General features: G+C 46.2%; 1 long non-coding RNA gene across 5 annotated transcripts in view; it reads right to left on the minus strand.

The window, feature by feature from the left end:
• Nucleotides 1-3,607: 3,607 nt before the first annotated feature.
• The window catches only part of LOC116285228 (uncharacterized), a 112,212-nt gene continuing 99,205 nt past the window's right edge, over nucleotides 3,608-16,614 (minus strand). For all 5 annotated transcript variants that reach the window (XR_012063500.1, XR_012063499.1, XR_012063501.1 and 2 more), the window contains 3 exons: nucleotides 11,351-11,419; nucleotides 4,751-4,845; nucleotides 3,608-4,200 (listed from right to left, as the gene is read on the minus strand). This is a non-coding gene — a long non-coding RNA (uncharacterized lncRNA). The remainder of the gene's footprint in view (nucleotides 4,201-4,750; nucleotides 4,846-11,350; nucleotides 11,420-16,614) is intronic.

Below are 16,614 nucleotides of genomic sequence, written 5' to 3' on the forward strand. Positions count from 1 at the left end.
GATTCATGCCCTAACACAGCAGCTCCCAGGGGGAACCCGTGATCAAGGACCAGCTGCCACCAGGGAAGTTCCAGATATGGCCGAGTATTTCTGTCACTGCATTCTCCCAGACAGTTCATTCTAGGGACTCTGGATGGCTGCCAAGGAGGTGTGAACCAGAAGGCAGAAAGAGGACTTCCTTTGAAGGATGCAGGGAGGGGGCCGAGCTGTCACTCACTGAGCCCTGCAGTGTGCCCTCCATGTGAAAGCTGTGCGTCTCGAATCCACACACACTCCTGTGAGCCAGGCCGCGTGCGGTTCCTGCTTCACAGAGGAAAAGGAGGCACGGAGGGGCCAGGTCACTCGCCCCGGCTTGCACCTCGGTGTCAACTGTGTTGTTCATCTCTCCCCCATTGCCTCCCATCAGTGTGGGAGTGGCCCAAAGTTCGGCCAGAGCAGTCAGTTTTGGAAACCACATCCAGGCTAAATGACCTCACCCCACCAGCAGGGGCAGAACTGGTGGACCTTCAGGAGCCTCCCAGATCCTCACTTGAGCATCCTCGAGTTGGTGTGTGTGTGCACATGTGAGGGGCATCTCCTGCTGCTTCCATACATCCTGGCGGATCAGCCCAGGCAGCAGCCTCCTCAGGACTGCCCACCTCAAAGCGACCTCTGTGTGTCTGCAGTGGAGCTGGACTTCATTAAAGAGCAAGGCAGGTCCTGGAGCCCCGAGGAGTCTTTCTGTCTCCCTGTGCTAAACTGCCCCCTGCCTGCTCCAGGAGGATGGGAGCAATGTCCCCGAGAGCAGGAGCTCTGCCTCATTCTCCCAGGTACCTCTATCACTCAGAACAGTGCCAGTTTGTTGACTGACTGACAGATTAACCAATGATCATCTGACTGGTGAAAACCATCCAGCCCCAGTGATAAACAGAAGCCCATGTGGCAGGGATTTGCTGGGCCACTAGAGAGTGAGGGGGTCCACATGGCTCCCCGGGCAGCTGCCAGGTGGAGAGCAGAGGTGGGAGGCACAGGCAGGCTGGACAGAAGGAACACATGGAGACTCCAAAAAGCACAGGTTCAAACTGGCTGAGGGCCACTTCCAACAAGAGAGGCCGACAGGCTGGCTAGGGCGCCTCGGTCTGCCCAGCCACGTGCTGGGCCCGTCATATGACATCGGGACTGCTAAAGGGCTTCTGCCCCCGGCACTGCCTCCTCTGCCTCTGACACCAAGAATCCACCAAGAGAAGGGACTGCGGGGTAACGGAAAAATCCGCACTGGGAGTTACAAGCTCTGGGTTAGAGTGACCCCCTTGCTGTGTGTCATGTTTTCCCTCCAAGCCGGTGACCTTGGGACTGTCCTTCCAACTGTCCATCACAGCTTCGCTGTCCGTAACTGGAGATGATGTCTCCCTCACAGGACTGCTGTGGATGTGAGAGCCGAGAACTGGCGAAGGCCCTGGACCCCCAGCCTGCCCCTGTCACGGCGGAACGCACTAACTCCGCCAAGATGCCAAGTCCCTCAGGTGTCTCCTCAGTCCTCAGGGCGGGCTTTCCAGCCCGGTCCCCTCTCCACATTCCCCACCTCTGCCCTGCCCACACTCCAGCCCCAGAAGCTGGGCCTCCCTGCAGAGCAGGCTTGACACAGAAAGGAAATCATTAGCATAATCACCAGTTCAATTCTCTCCACTCTTTCTCTGTGAAAACAATTTACTGGTGCCCAGAGGCAGGGCTGCTCCCACAGCCACCAGGCTGGGGTGGCGAGGCTCCGGGAATTGTAGAATCCTGAGCTAATTAAGTGGAATTGATGCTCTTCAGGAAACAGGCTCGCGGTCCTGCTGCTCTGAACACATCACATTAAACACAAAAGGGGCCTCTGGAAAGTGTGATGAAGGCGCAGAGGGATGTGAACAACACAGATGATTAGAGGGCTGGGAAATGAGATGGATGTGAGATGAAAGGTTAAGACAACTGAAGTATTTAGCCTTGAGGAAAGAGGAATGAGGGGCAGGCAACTTAATCACCCCTTCCTGTGTTGTGAGAAGAAGAGTCCCCGTCGGTTCTGTCTCTCCTTCAAGTCTGCGTTCTCTTGTCCTCACTCTCCGTATCTCATCCATCTCTATGTTCTGTTTACTTGTCAGTTCATTTTGACATTTACGGAGCATCTACACTATGCCAGACACTTTGCCAGGTTTTGGAGATGAAAACACACAATCTCTGCCTTGAAGGTCAAGTGGGAGAAGTGGCCAATAACCAACACTAATAAGGCCACATAAGGCAGGGCTTTTCATCTGTATTGTTCACCGCTTTATTCCCAGGGCCTAGAACAGTGCCAGGCACATAGTATGTGCTCTATTGAATGCGTTGAAGCACTGCATGCTGCATCCTCCACCCAACCCGGCTGGCCACTATACAGATCCCAGTGCCTGGGCACTGGGGCCAGACTCTGCCATACAAGGTCCTTCCTTCTGTGCACCGGCAGGAACAGGAGAAGTCCCAGGGAGCCTCCCTCCTAAACCACACAGCACTTGTTCATTGTCTAGATCATCCCAAAGCTGCTTTAGGGGAAGATGCAGGAACTTTACATGCACACCTTAGATCTTCCCTGAAAAATCTGGGATAATGGACTAACCACTGGCTGAGGGAGGAGGGAACAGGCCAGGATGATGCAAAAGGCCAAGCAGGCTGGCAGTCAAATGAAATTGTAGCCAGTTGACGGGACGGTGGCATGAACAAAGGCCTTGCTGCCTCCCGGAACCGTTGCCAAGCATTGTGACACACGGGGCTAATGGTATCTGAGTGCGGCGCTGCAGAGGAGGGCCCACACGCTGCCAGCACTTCAGTCACTGCCTGCTCGCCTGAGGAAGCCCGTTCATCACAGCACAAGGCCAATACGGTGCTCCCCAATTACGTACAGGGAGCAAGGACCAAAGCAGGGAGAGCAAGTACCTGCTGGTCCCCTTGGAAACAAATTCAAGGAGATAAAAACCTCTGGGTGGAAGCAGGTGCCCAGGTCTAGATAGGGTTGCCAGGGAATTCTGTGTTAATGGGGTCTGTTTACCCTCCTGGCTGCAGCCCACAGGGCTTTTGTTAAGCTTGGGCTCATGGCCTGGGCTATGGGCAGCAAGGTCGTTAGAAACCTGGGTTCAAATCCCAGCTGACCCTCCAAGCTGGGGGTTCCAGGTTGCAGAGGAACTGTCCTTTTGAGCTCTGTGGCCTCAGGCAAGTCATCCATAAAAAGTGCAAGTAGGCGAAGGGAGGGTTTATCTGCTCTGCTGACCTAACAGGTTTATTGGGAGAATCAAAGAGACAGGGCAGTGGAAGGGCCTTGGGAATCATAAAACACAGAGTGCAGGTAGGGGATGCAACCGTGCCCCTCCAGGGAGGGGGCCATGCATAGGGAACAAAGGCACATGGAGGTGGCCTTTGTTACCCATAGAAACCAACTGGCTTTCATGGCACACCCCTCACATGCAGATGCCTTTTCAGACCTTGGTGTGGTTCTTACAATCACATTTAAGGTCCCTTAATGGACAACCTATTGAGGCCCAGAGACACACAATTCATTTGGGTGTTTCTGAATGATTTCTTCAGGCAAGTATGTTTATAGTCAACTCATAATCACATGGCGTTTTCCATTTCATAAAACTCACATTAATTTAATCCTTAAATAACACCAAAAGATAGGCATTACTAGGCTCATTTTAGAGGGCATAATGTTAGAGGCACAGAGAGGTTGGGTGAGTTTCCCAAAGTCACACAGCCAGTTTGTATTTGAGTCCAGGCCTCTGATTATACATTAGATCAGTGCCGGCTGTGTAGATGTGACTGTCTCTCTTTCCCTTCTCTTTTAGGGTCTTTGGTTTGGGGCGACTTTTGTTGTTTGCGTTGCTTAAATATCTTCCCTGCCAAATCTAAGCAGAACTCTCTTTCTGAAGGGGACAGCCTGGAATAGAGACTTCTCCCTGGGAAGAGCCAGTGTTCCAAGAGCTGAGCTGGGCAGCTTCCTCAGCAGGTGCCATTCCATCGGGCTCGGAGCACGGTAGGGCAGCTCACCTGGTGAGCACCGTGCCTGCTCTGAGGAGCTGCAGTCCCCAGTAAAGCAGACACGACTATCCCAGCGTCTGAAGGGGGCTCCAGGGGGTCTCCTAGGTGTCAGGTGATGGACGCTCTCCTCCGATCAGTACAGTTCACTTCCTTCCCAGTGGAGAGCTTGTGTCTAGACTTTGAATGTTGAGAATTATACAGAGGGAAGAGGATTTTTGTTTATAATAAAGATGAAAGTGCTCTTTGATTTTTAAATGACACTTCACATATTGCCAATCAAGTTTGCATCCATTAGCACATTTAATCCTTACAATAGCCCTTTGAGAGTAGTTTTAACCCTGTGAAGTATTATTATTCCCATTTTAAAGATGGGGGAAACTGAGGTTTAAAAGTGCATAGATGACTTGTCCCAGGTCACAGGGCTGATATGTGGTAGAGATGGAGCCAAGACCTGGTTCTTCTACCTACAAGCTCAGGGCTTTACAGATGACAACATTTTTTACTTTCCGTGGGTGAGAAGTTAATTAACAGTAAATTCAAAGGTTGGTTAGAGCTAGGGACTCCTAATGGGAATCCCCTTAAGTTTCTTGTAACATCATTGCTAGTGTCTTCTTGGAGAACCATAAAATCAAGCTAATGGCATCTACTAAAGCCCCACCACAAGCCTACAATCCAATATCACAGCCAATGATGTATGAAGATGGAAGGTATGTATTGAGAGACTCACCAGTGGTTGTTTGAGGTCAGGTACATGAGCACTGCCTTTCCAGGCCTGGAGTGTTGCTTCAAGGAACATTCACAGCACAGCTCCAGGTTTCTTGCCTGCATGCCCAGAGGAATTTAAGAATCAGTGTAACTCATAGTCCCTATCTTCAAGGACTTTACAGTTTGGTAGGAAGCTGTAACTTGTTATGAAATCTTTGAATGACAAAGCAGAATGGGATTCAGTGTCTATCTATTTAGTTCACAGTCCAAGAAGGCTTTGTGAAGGAAGTCCTTCTTGGGTGGGTTGAGAATAGGTAGGACCTGGAGAAGGAGGAAGGAGAAAGGGCTGGTGAAGGATGAGGCTCCAACAGCAGGCGGCGTGTGGGGAATGCATGTTTCCCAGCACCCTGCTCATTCTACACATGTTATCTGGGTCCTGGGACAGTCAGGTTTTAATGCATCTCAGAGCCTTTGTACCTGCCATTTCTTCTTCTGGAAAGAACCTCTCTCCCCTGCTCCTTGCCCCTCTATCTCTCATGCCCCATCTACCTGTTAACACCTGTCAGTTCAACCTCACTTCTGCTGTGAGACTGTCTCTGATCCCCTGCAGTGCTCTGCCTTCCTCTTCATGGTACTGACCATGTGGCATGCTGGTGTGTTTGTAAGCCTGTGTCTGCCACACCATCATGACCCTTGAGGACAGAGACTCCCTTCTGTTTATTTTTTGCATGGCCATTTGTTGAGTAAATACAAATGAAAGATGGAAATGCAGATTGACTGAACAAATGAATCTGCAGAAAGAGACATAGGGTTGATACCTAGAACCAGTGGTGCCCTGGGCCATTAGATGTATCATGCCTAATAAGTCTGAGCAGAATTAATGATTCTTCAATAAATGGATGATTGATGGATTGACTGTATCATATATACACTATGAGGAAAACCCAGGAACACTATTCAGCAAACTTGGTTGACGTTTTTGTCTTAACCTTATTTCTTTAAAATCAGTGAGGCTGAGACCTGAAGGGTCAGCAGGAGTTAACCCAAGGAAGGGTATGCAGCATGCAGGGCAGCCTGTGTGAGAACTGAAGGCGAGAGAGGGTGAGGGCTGGAGGTGAGGGGTTCAGAACAGCCAGCAAGTGATGGGCAGCATGTGGAAAGGCAAGTGAGGGACTGGAGAAGTGAGCTTGAGTCAGACCACAAAGGGAATTAAACTGTTCCCTGAGGACAATGGGAACAATTAGGCCCATAAGCAAGGTGTGTGCAGGACTATTTTTTTTTTCTTTCTGGGATATGGAGACCGGATGGAGGTAGAGCAAGACTTAGAAGGCAGGAACCTGGTTGCAGAAACTCAGGTGTGGGATGGTGGGGGCTGAACTGGGGAGGCGACTGCAGAGATGGAGAAAAGAGGACAGAGTCAAGAAAGCTAAGGAGGAGAATGGATAGGACTTAGTGACCACTGGGGCTGATGGGTGGCCACCTGCGCTGGTGATGGGAGTGGAGACAAAGGAGTTGAGGATGAAAATGCTAAGAAACCTGGCCTGGGAAACCTGGTGGATCCCAACTGAGATGAGGAAATCTGGAGGAAGAGGTATGGTTGAGCTGAGAGGGAGGAAATAATGAGTTATTTCCAGAAATTGTTCTATACGTTGGCTTTGTTCTGAGAGTCTTAATTATATAGTATGTATAGATGTAGATATACATAGATACAGATATATTACATTTTTCAACTCACATAACATGTTTTCCCAGACTCTTCATAAACATTATTTTTAATAAGGGGCAAGCTGTAAATAGATACGCAAACTGACAGAGAAACTGAGTCAGATGAGCTGACTGAACAGGGTACTTCACAGGCTACACGTGTGTGGGAGCAGGTCAGCCAGTCAGCGAGCCATCAGCAGAATTTTCAGAGCATCTTATGGGAGAGGCCTGTCCTTGGTGAGGAGAGTGATACAGAGAACACATAAAGAGCCTGAGGTTGTACCCAGAGGCCCCAGGAGACTCAGCACCAGCCAGGGTGTGGCCATGGTCACAGGCGGGTAGCCTACAAAAGGGGAAAGGGGCCCAGCAGGAAGTCTTGGCTTCTGGGAATGGGGATGGTCGGGGTTGGAAGGTGGGGGGTGGGGGTGGAGATTTGCCAAGAACTCTGACAATGAAGCGAGTCTGAAGAAAACTTCCCCAACCAGCTGGAAAGAGAAAATGAGACTGTGCCTCTGAAAGTATTTTGTAATCTCAAAAGGTGACTACAAATTTAAGGGACTATTCATTATGATCCATGCTCAAAACCACCAACATAAAACTGATAGAAGTCTTCCTAATATTCACCCATAAAGCAACAGGGGTGGAAAGGAGACTTTTTACTCATTCCCCTTTGCACCTTGGGAATCATTCCACAATTTTAAAACATTCTTTAAATCTATGCAAACCAGTTCTCTCTTATTTATTAACAGTAGTGACGGAAAAATCAGTCTAATTACCAGGATTTTTTGACACTCATTTGAAAAGAATAACGCCCATCCTAAAATAACATTAAATGATCACATATTAAGTTAAAAGAAAATGAGCCAGAGTGGCTATGGGTGAAAAGGGCATGGCATTAATGTACAGGACTTGGATCCTAGTTGGGCTAAATTTCCTGGAGCCTCCGTTTTTTCACCTGTTAAAACCTACCATGAAGAATTATTGAGACTCAACTGAGATAATCCCTGTGAAGGGAGCTAGCACTCAATGACCTGCAACTCTGTACCTATCTGTTTGTTGAATCTTAGAAATATCAACTTTCGTGTGCATCCACAGGAATGCTTTTGACTACAAATAATAGAAAAACCTGACTACAATGCCTGAGACAAACAGGTTTATTTTTCTCACTATATAATAAGAAGTCTCTGGAAATAAGCAGTCCAGGGCTAGGATAGGGTGACCAATGTCCAGATTTGCCCAGGACTGTTCCTGTTTTAGCATCAAAAGTCCTGGATCTCTGGACACCCTTCAGTCCCAAGCAAGCCAGGAGGTTGGTGAGCCTAGCAATCTCAGTCATTAGTGACACCATCAAGAAGCACGGTACTTTATTCTTTTTCACTCGGCCATTCTGACTGTTGCTTGTTGCTTCATGGTTGCAAGATGGCTGCTGCACCTCCAGGCATCACATCTGCGTTCCAAGTAGGAAGAAAAGGGAAGGGCAAAAGGCTCAAAGGCTTTCTTTTAGAGATGTTTGTCTCTTCTTCTGGAAAGAAAGCTTTCCTTGAAGATTTGCACTTACATCTCATTGGCTACAACTGTTTTACACGCCCACATCTAGCTGTAAGGGTAGCTGGGAAAGTTAAGTATGAACTTTGTTACCAACCCCAGGGTAGAAGAAGGGGGAAAGGTCTCAAAAGGCTTTTGGGTGGTCAATCCACAGTGTCTGCTACACACCCCCGCCCCTGCCTCTTTATTTCACCCAGCAATGCCGAGCGCTGTCTGTACAATGACAGGCACTGTACTGGAATCTGCCAAGGGCAGGAGGCGAGTAAGACAACCCTTGTGCCAAGGAAGCTCACGGTCTGGTGCAGGCTGACAGAGGTGACTATGTCAGAGGCAGCCATGAGAGTGGGAAGTGCTGTGCTAGCAAATCTTGCCCAAGATACAGGTGGCAATGACAGGGTCAGTGGATTAGCCAGGTAACAAGCATATGATGCGCTCTCCAAGTAAGGATAAATCAGAGACGTGAGGGCAGGACTTGGCAACAAGAAGGCTCCAGGAAGAAGAACCAGTGGGTGTGAGAAGAAGGAATGTGTGTACAGGGGTAGCACTTCTCATCTCTGAAGATGACCTGCCCCAGGTCAGTGTTATGACATTAGGAAGCCATTACGAAAACAGCGTGTGCCTACGAGGAGGTCTGAGTGGTCTGGGAACACACCCAGCAAAGAGCTGTACGAACTCCTTGTGGAGACAAGTCACCTCAAGGAAGTGAGATTCCAAACCTGCCCTCGAGACAGAGAAAACCAAATCTGTATCTTCTGTCCGAGGAATCTGTTGGGTGCCCACACCCTCACCTTATCCTTGTTTCTTCTCCTTTTGGCCTCTGTAGCCAGCCCCCTCTTCACTTCCCAGCTTCCCTGCTTCCCTAGCTCATTGCTGGATCCAACTCCAGGCTTGGACCTGGCCAGCCTCTGAGCCAGGCAGTGCAGAGGCTGCAGCCTCCGTTGCCAGCGAGAGCCAGTGCCTGGTGCCAGCAACCTGCCCAGGTTCCTGGGCGAGCGGCAGCATGCCCCACCTTGCCAAACTGGTGCTGGCCCGGAGCACAGTACAGCTCTGTCTTTACCTGCTCTCAGGCTGCCACTGAGCCGCGGGAGCAGACCTGTAACTGTCCTTCACGTGCCTTCCATTATTTCATGGAAACATCGGAAAACAGCCTTTCAAGGTGGGGAGAGATATACCCAGGTAGTGAGGGAAGAAAGGAGGCCAGAGAGGTTAGGTAAACTGCCCTGGACTACCCTGTTGCTTAGTGGTAGAGGTGGCATTCAAACCTGGGCTGGATTCTAAGGCTCCTGCTTTCCCCCGTTTGGCACAATTTCTCTGGACACAGCTGAGCTCTCTCTCTCCCAGGCCCCTTTCCCTGCAAGCCTGTCTGTGCCCAGACCCCTGACCCTGAGGGCATCCTCTGGTGAAGGGTCTTTATCACCAGAGACCGTGATGACGCTTCATTTATTCCTCCACTCAACAAGTATTTGTTGAGTATCCCCAAATGCCAGGCACTGTGCTGGGCTGTGGTGTTATTTTCTGGTGTCCTGAATCTGCCCACAGCTGGGCCTGCTGACCTCCAAGGATCACTGGCTGCCAGAGCTTGCTGGGCTCCACGGCAGAGCTGCCTGTGGTCAGCTCGGACCAGCCCCAGTGGCCCTGCTTGGCCCCTCTCCATTTCCCCTGTGCATTAATGGCCCAGTCTGGCCTTGTTTCTTTTCCTTTTCTGCCAGATCTGTTTGCAGTCTGGGCCTGGCATGGTCTCCTCTGAGCCTGCTCCAGCTGTGACAACCCAGCTAGTCACTGCTGTCATCAAAATAAGGTGGTCAGCAGGGAGGGTATAGCTCAGTGGTAAAGTGCATGCTTAGTATGCACAAGGTCCTGGGTTCAATCCCCAGTACCTTCATTAAAATAAATAAATAAACAAACCTAATTACCTCCTCCTACCCCCAAAAAATAAGGTGGTCGGGGGAGGGGTAAAATGATCAACCCAGTTCACATAATGTCATTGCATTTTTTCTATTTGTGGAAAATTGGAAAATATCCAAAAGTATAAAGAAAAAAATAAAAACACTTTATGATACCATTACAGAGATAACCTCTATTAACATTTTGTGTATTTACTTCTAGTTTTTTCCTGCATACATATGTAGGTTTATTCTGGACATACTATTTTGTATCCATCTTTGATCACTTTATATTATTTGATACCATTTCACCCTTGACACCAAGTGTTTTATGAAACATCATTTTCAGCAGTTGCATAATATTCCATTATATGGGTGTGCCATAATTTATTTGATCTATACTCTTGGCTGTTTGGGTTGCTCTCCTCTTCTGTTCTGCCCTATGTAAATAACACTGAAGTGAACATCTTTGTACGTCTGTATTTATGCCCATGTATGACTTTTTCCTGGGGCTGAATTCTGAGGACAAACCATTTTGGCATGGTCCATCTCTCTGTCCAGGAAGGAGGGACAGGGGGTCACTAGTCACTGCCAGGCTTCCTGATGAGGGTACGCAAAGAGGGAGATGTTGAAGCAGGCACATGGGCACCCCAAGCTTCACTTCTTTTACAGTTTTCTTTGAGTGACCCCTAATTTATTACTCAGAACTCTTTAGTTCAGAAATCTGCTGAAATTAGCTCAAGTAAACAAAAAAATGGAGACAAGAATGTTGGGCAGGAACTTGGCCAGTCCTCAGAGAGGGCAGGGAAAGAGGAATTTATCTGGACTTCCTCTCCTCTCCCTGACAGTTCCCTGAGGGCAGTGGTTCTCAGACTTGAGAGTGTGTCAGGACCATGTGCACTGAAAACACTGAAGTTTCTGACTGAGCAGGTCTAGGGTGGGACCGAGAATCTGAATTTCTAGTGTGCGCCCAGGTGATGCTGCTGCTGCTGCTGGTCCAAGGACCCCACTCTCAGGACCCCTGCTAGAGTACAGCATGGGGGCTGGGGGCAGGCACCCTCCAAGACTGCCACCACACCGATTGCTGCACGAATCCTATCCTCTTACTGGGACCCTGTCTCCTGCAAGAAAGGCCCAAGATGGGGACGAGGTCGCTACGGCCTTTCCCTGAGGTTATCTCTCCCTCAGGGCCTCTTTCTGAGAACTGATTCAGTCAATTCTCAGGATGCTGTCTCATAGCCAAACTTTCTTCCCTTTGGCCTGAAACCTGGATGCTGAGCTGGGGTTAAGGTGGCTCCCTCGCTTAAGCCACTCACTGCAAAGGGCTCCTCCGATCCAGTATCTCTCATGCAGGGATTGCTGGGGAAGTCCAGGGCCAGAGCCCTCAGCACGGTGTAGCTGTAGCGAGGCAGGGCCCAGCCCTGGGCGTGGGGTTGCCTGGAGGCTCACCAGACAGTGACTCCAAGAGGCAGCCAACAGGGGGAACCTACCGTCCACTGTGATGCCACAGAAGAGCTCACACTCTGGTGGAAATGATGAACTGACATCCATGAAACGTCCTGTAAGATTATAAGAGAAGAACCAACATTTACTGTGCTCTTACTTGTGCGAGCACCAAGTGCCTTATGTCGATCATCTGATTTAATCCTCCCTAAAAACCTGTGAATGCAGAGATGGGTACCATTATCCCCAAAACACAGATGGAGAAATTGAAGCGTAGAAACCCTAGGTTGCTTGCTTAAGCTTTTAAACACTACTCTGTAGCTGCTCTTGGAAGAAGCCAGAAAACCCAAAAAAGGGCAGAGGGGAGGAAACTAAGACATACATTCTTTTACTCGATCATTATAAGAACATTCTATAAAATTATCCCCATTTTACAGGTGAGGAGTCTGAAGCTTAGTTAAGAAGCTTCCCAAGGTCATACAACTGGTAAGTGCTGCCCCAGGCATGGAGCCTAGGTTGGCAGTGCCCACAGCCCAAACTCCCCCAACTCTACCGCTCTGCTTCCTGGGGGGGATTAATTGTAAGTGGGGGAGGGGCAGGCTTCAGTGTAGGTGGCATTGGAACTAAACAGTCAAGTAAGGGCTCAGTGCACAGAGGTGGGCGGGTCTACGCCTGCATGAACTAACTCTTGGGGCTTGGAAACGCATGGCCCATCTGTCAACCGAGGAAAGGCACACAAGAGCACATACTTTTAACAGACTTCTAACTGGACAATGAAATATCACATCTGAGTATTCTGACATGCGAACACGATTACAAAATAAATATGCACTGAAGACTCAGGATACAAAACTATTTACAGTAAGATTGCCATGTAGTAGATCTATATCTGCATCTATAGAGAGAGATATAACAGCCTGGAAGAACATACTCCGTCTTGTTAAGCAGACTTCTCGGGACAGGAGGACGACGGGCTTAATTTTCTTATTTTTTACTTTCCTTTCTGTATTTTTCAAACACAATGATCTTGTTTTACATTCACAGCCACTGAAAGAAATTTAATGTGTTCACCCAGATGCAAGGGCACAGCTTCTTTCCTGACACCATCACCAGGGAGAGAGTGAAACTCCTTACCCTATTCTGACCCTCTTCCTCTCCTGCCCTCCTACTTCGAGTTGATTTTCCAAGACTTTTTATTTGTGAGCTCTTGATGTTTAATTCACTTGTTCAAAATCAATTTTTGTGAGAGTGGCATCCAACGGGCTCTGCTTTGAAGACCTCAGGGAGGGCTCTAATTTAGCCACGCCTGGAAGCCCTGGTTTACTCAGAGCTTTTTCCGTACAACCAGATTGCGATGTGGTTTCCCCTGAAATCCTCAGCAGACTTTTGAGCACATAACCCTTAAGACTCATCTTGCTGTCTCTCTCACCTCCCTCTGCCTTTAAATCACTGCCTAAGTAAAAAGCACACCCTCAAACTCAAGTTGAAGTTTCTATCATCTTTAAAAGCTTTTTAAAATCAAACCAACCTGGAACTTAGTGATGATAAAGTTGACTCAACTTTCTTTTTTTTTTCATGATTTCATTCTCATATATTTCCATTTGTATTTGGAGGAGTTTGACACATACTCTACAGTGTTATTTTTAAAATTCTAGAGCTAAGTAAAAAGAAATCATATACCAAAAAGCCACCAAAGTTTGAAACAAAAAAGTAGCTTCAATTTAAAAACTAGCCCTGGGGTTGACTTAAAAAAGAATTCAAACACTTCCCCCGACCCAGATTTGAAAAGTACCTCTCCTCCTCCACTCTGTATAATTTTTTTAAAAGGTCTTGAGTTCCATTTTCAAAATAAGTTCTATATTTTTAAGGGTGACACATACCAAGTAACCAGAAACTGGCCTTGGCTTGGAAAACCTCCCAGTTCTCATAAACATGCAATCACTAGTTCCTTTCAGGATGATGAATACTATTGATTGGCTTGGATCAGCTTGTGACCCAGCAGTGGTATTAGACATTGGCTATAAAACATCTCCTTATGAATTTTTCATTGGCTTCACTGTCTGGAGGGCTGGGCAGCTGCCTCCCCAGTGCTCCCTCTCCCTCTTGCCCTCCCTCCTCCACTCTGTGTCCCAGGGCTGATGACGCCATTCTGCAGGGCCTCATTATTGGATCAGAGCGATTAGCTGTACTGCCTGATTTTCTGAGTCAAATCCAATTTCTCTTTCAGGTACCGTGGGCTTACGAGTAGTCATGTGCTTTTTGTTTTGCGATGGCATCACAGGATTACTAGCAGATGCAGTAAACTGAAGTCATTTCCCATTAACCATATTCCTCATGATACTGGGAGAATGTGTCACTCCGTACTTGCATTCTCGAGCATTTTTCAGGAGAAAGGGTGTTTTCAGCAGCTCAAATAAAAGCTGACAAACAGGCAAACTCTATTTTTTTTCAATTGGTTCAAATGTCTTATTTTTTTTAATTGAAGTATAGTCAGTTTACCATGTTGTGCTAATTTCTGGTATATGGCATAATGTTTCAGTCATACACATACATACATACATTCGTTTTCATATTTTTTTCATTATAGGTTACTACAAGATATTTAATACAGTTGTCCATGCTATACAGAAGAAACTTGTTTATCTATTTTATATAGAGTAGTTAGTATCTACAAATCTCAAACTCCCAATTTATCCCTTCTCACCCCTTTCCCCTGCCCAGTAACCATAAGTTTGTTTTCTATGTCTGTGAGTCTGTTTCTGTCTTGTAAATAAGTTCATTTGTGTCTTTCTTTCTTTTTTTTTTTTAGATTCCACATATAAGTAATATCATGTGATATACTTCTTTCTCTTTCTGGCTTATTTCACTTAGAGTGATGATCTCCAGGTCCATCCATGTTGCTGCAAATGGCATAATTTTATTCTTTTTTTATGGCTGAGTAGTAGTATTCCATTTTATAAATATACCACAACTTCTTTATTCAGTCATTTCAAAACACTCCTTGACAAAATAGAAACAGCAGCAATATTTTTTGATCCATCTTCTAGAGTAAAGGAAATAAAAACAAAAATAAGCAAATGGGGCCTAATTAAACTTAAAAGATTTGCACAGCAAAGGAAACAGTAAACAAAATGAAAAGACAACCTGAGGAATGGAAGAAAATATTTGCAAGTGATGCAATTGACAAGGGATTAGTTTCGAACATATACAAGCAGCTCACATAGCTCAATATCAAACAAACAAACAAACAATCCAATAAAAAAGTGGGCAGAAGACCTAACAGGCACATGAAAAGATGTTCAACATCACTAATTATTGGAGAAATGCAAATCAAAACTACAATGAGGTATCACCTCACAGCAGTAAGAATGGCCATCATTAAAACATCTACAAATAATACATGCTGGAGAGGGTGTAGAGAAAAGGAACCTTCCTACACTGCTGGTGGGTATGTAAATTATTGGTACAGCCACTATGGAAAATGGTATGGAGATTCTTTAAAAAACTAAAAATAGAGTTACCACATGATTCAGCAATCCCATTCTTGGGCATATATCTGAGAAAACTCTTAATTTGAAAAGATACATGAACCCCAATGTTCAGAGCAGCACTATTTACAATAGCCAAGACATAGAAACAACAACCTAAGCAACAACCTGTCCATCAACAGATGAATGGATAAAGATGATGTGGTATATAGTATATACAATGGAATACTACTCAGCCATAAAAAGGAATATAATGTCATTGCAGCAACATGGATGGACCTAGAGATTGTCATACTAAGTGAAGTAAGTCAGACAGAGAAAGACAATTATCATATGATACCACTTATATGTGGAATTTTTTAAATGACAGAAATGAACTTATTTACAAAACATAAAGAGACTCACAGACACGGAAAACAAACTATGGTTACCAGGGGGAAAAGGGAGAGGGATGGATAAACTGCAATCTGGGATTAGCAGATACAAACTATTATGTACAGAATAGATAAATAAGATCCTACTGTATAGCACAGAGAACAATACTCAATGACCGTAGTGATCTGTAATGAAAAAGAATATAATATATATAACTGAATCACTATGCTGTACTGCAGAAACTAATACAATATTGTAAATCAACTATACTTACATTTTTAAAAAGTTAAAAAAAATGAAGTTGCTCTTAAGAAAAGGGTCTGATATCAAGTGGTATTAAAAAGGATAAAGTCCAATCAACTTCTTTGAAACTACAACTCCGATGATGGGGGCTAAAATGCAGGAGAAGATCTTGGAGTCACATGGGTCTTCAAGGAGCACAGTCCTGGTCTCATGATGAAGATGACAAAAGATGACAGGGGCATCTGGGGAGGCTGTTGTATCTGTCTGACAGTCTGTAGGTTAAAGAGTGGGTTGATTCTGATGACTATGGTGAGATTTTCCTTCCTCCTACTCCAAAAAGGTAAATGGCCAAGCACTGCCTGGTCTTGAGAGGGCCCTTCACGTGAATATTATAGATTGTGAACATTTATTTACTTTTTATTTTGGTGGAAAATGTTTTTCCTAACTAGTAGTGTGATTATGACACAGAAGAATAGTTCTGCTTTCAGCTCAGCAAAATAGTAGGGGAAAGACCAAAAAAAAAAAAAAAAAAGCAGAAAAGAAACGTTTTCCTCAGGCTTTAAGGAAGAGTAGCTACCTCCATAGTCAGTGAGGAGCTTTCAGGATCACCTCTGTAATCTCATTCACCCTTAAACCCTCCACATCCACTGCAGTCAGGAGGGGATTTCGCTGGCCCCCAAGAAGGCAGTCCTCATGCCTGTGTTGTCTTCACAGGTTGAAGGTTGCCTTCTCTTCCCTACTCTGATTCATTAAGGTCAAACTTCAAATTCAGCTTAGGAACACCCCTTCTGCTATCCCTGCCCATCACTACTCCAGCTTAGAAGCTATTAGTAGACTCATCCTACCATTAAGCAGAGATCTTACGCCCCTCCAGATTCACCCCTTAACCAGATCTCAATGCCTATCACAGAACAGGGGGTCAATGCGATGTCAAGGAGCTAAGCTGATTACTTCTGGCTCTGCTCTTTGTGTGGTTCTTTGCTGCTTCATATGTAGTTTTTCTCTACCTTCTGTCTCTTGCTGTCCTTATATTTAAATTTCTGCATCTTCTTCCACAGAATCCAGTCCATGCTGCTGTCCTAGGAAGTCAACAGCAACTGTTTGTTGGCAATAGAATATATCATGGGACCTTTATGTGACAGACAGACCCCAAACAGGACTGATGTATAGTTTGAAATTTTGGACAAGCTATTCACTGAATGGTG

This window comes from Vicugna pacos, chromosome 23 (genome assembly GCF_048564905.1).
Source record: "Vicugna pacos chromosome 23, VicPac4, whole genome shotgun sequence".
Classification (NCBI taxonomy): domain Eukaryota; kingdom Metazoa; phylum Chordata; class Mammalia; order Artiodactyla; family Camelidae; genus Vicugna; species Vicugna pacos.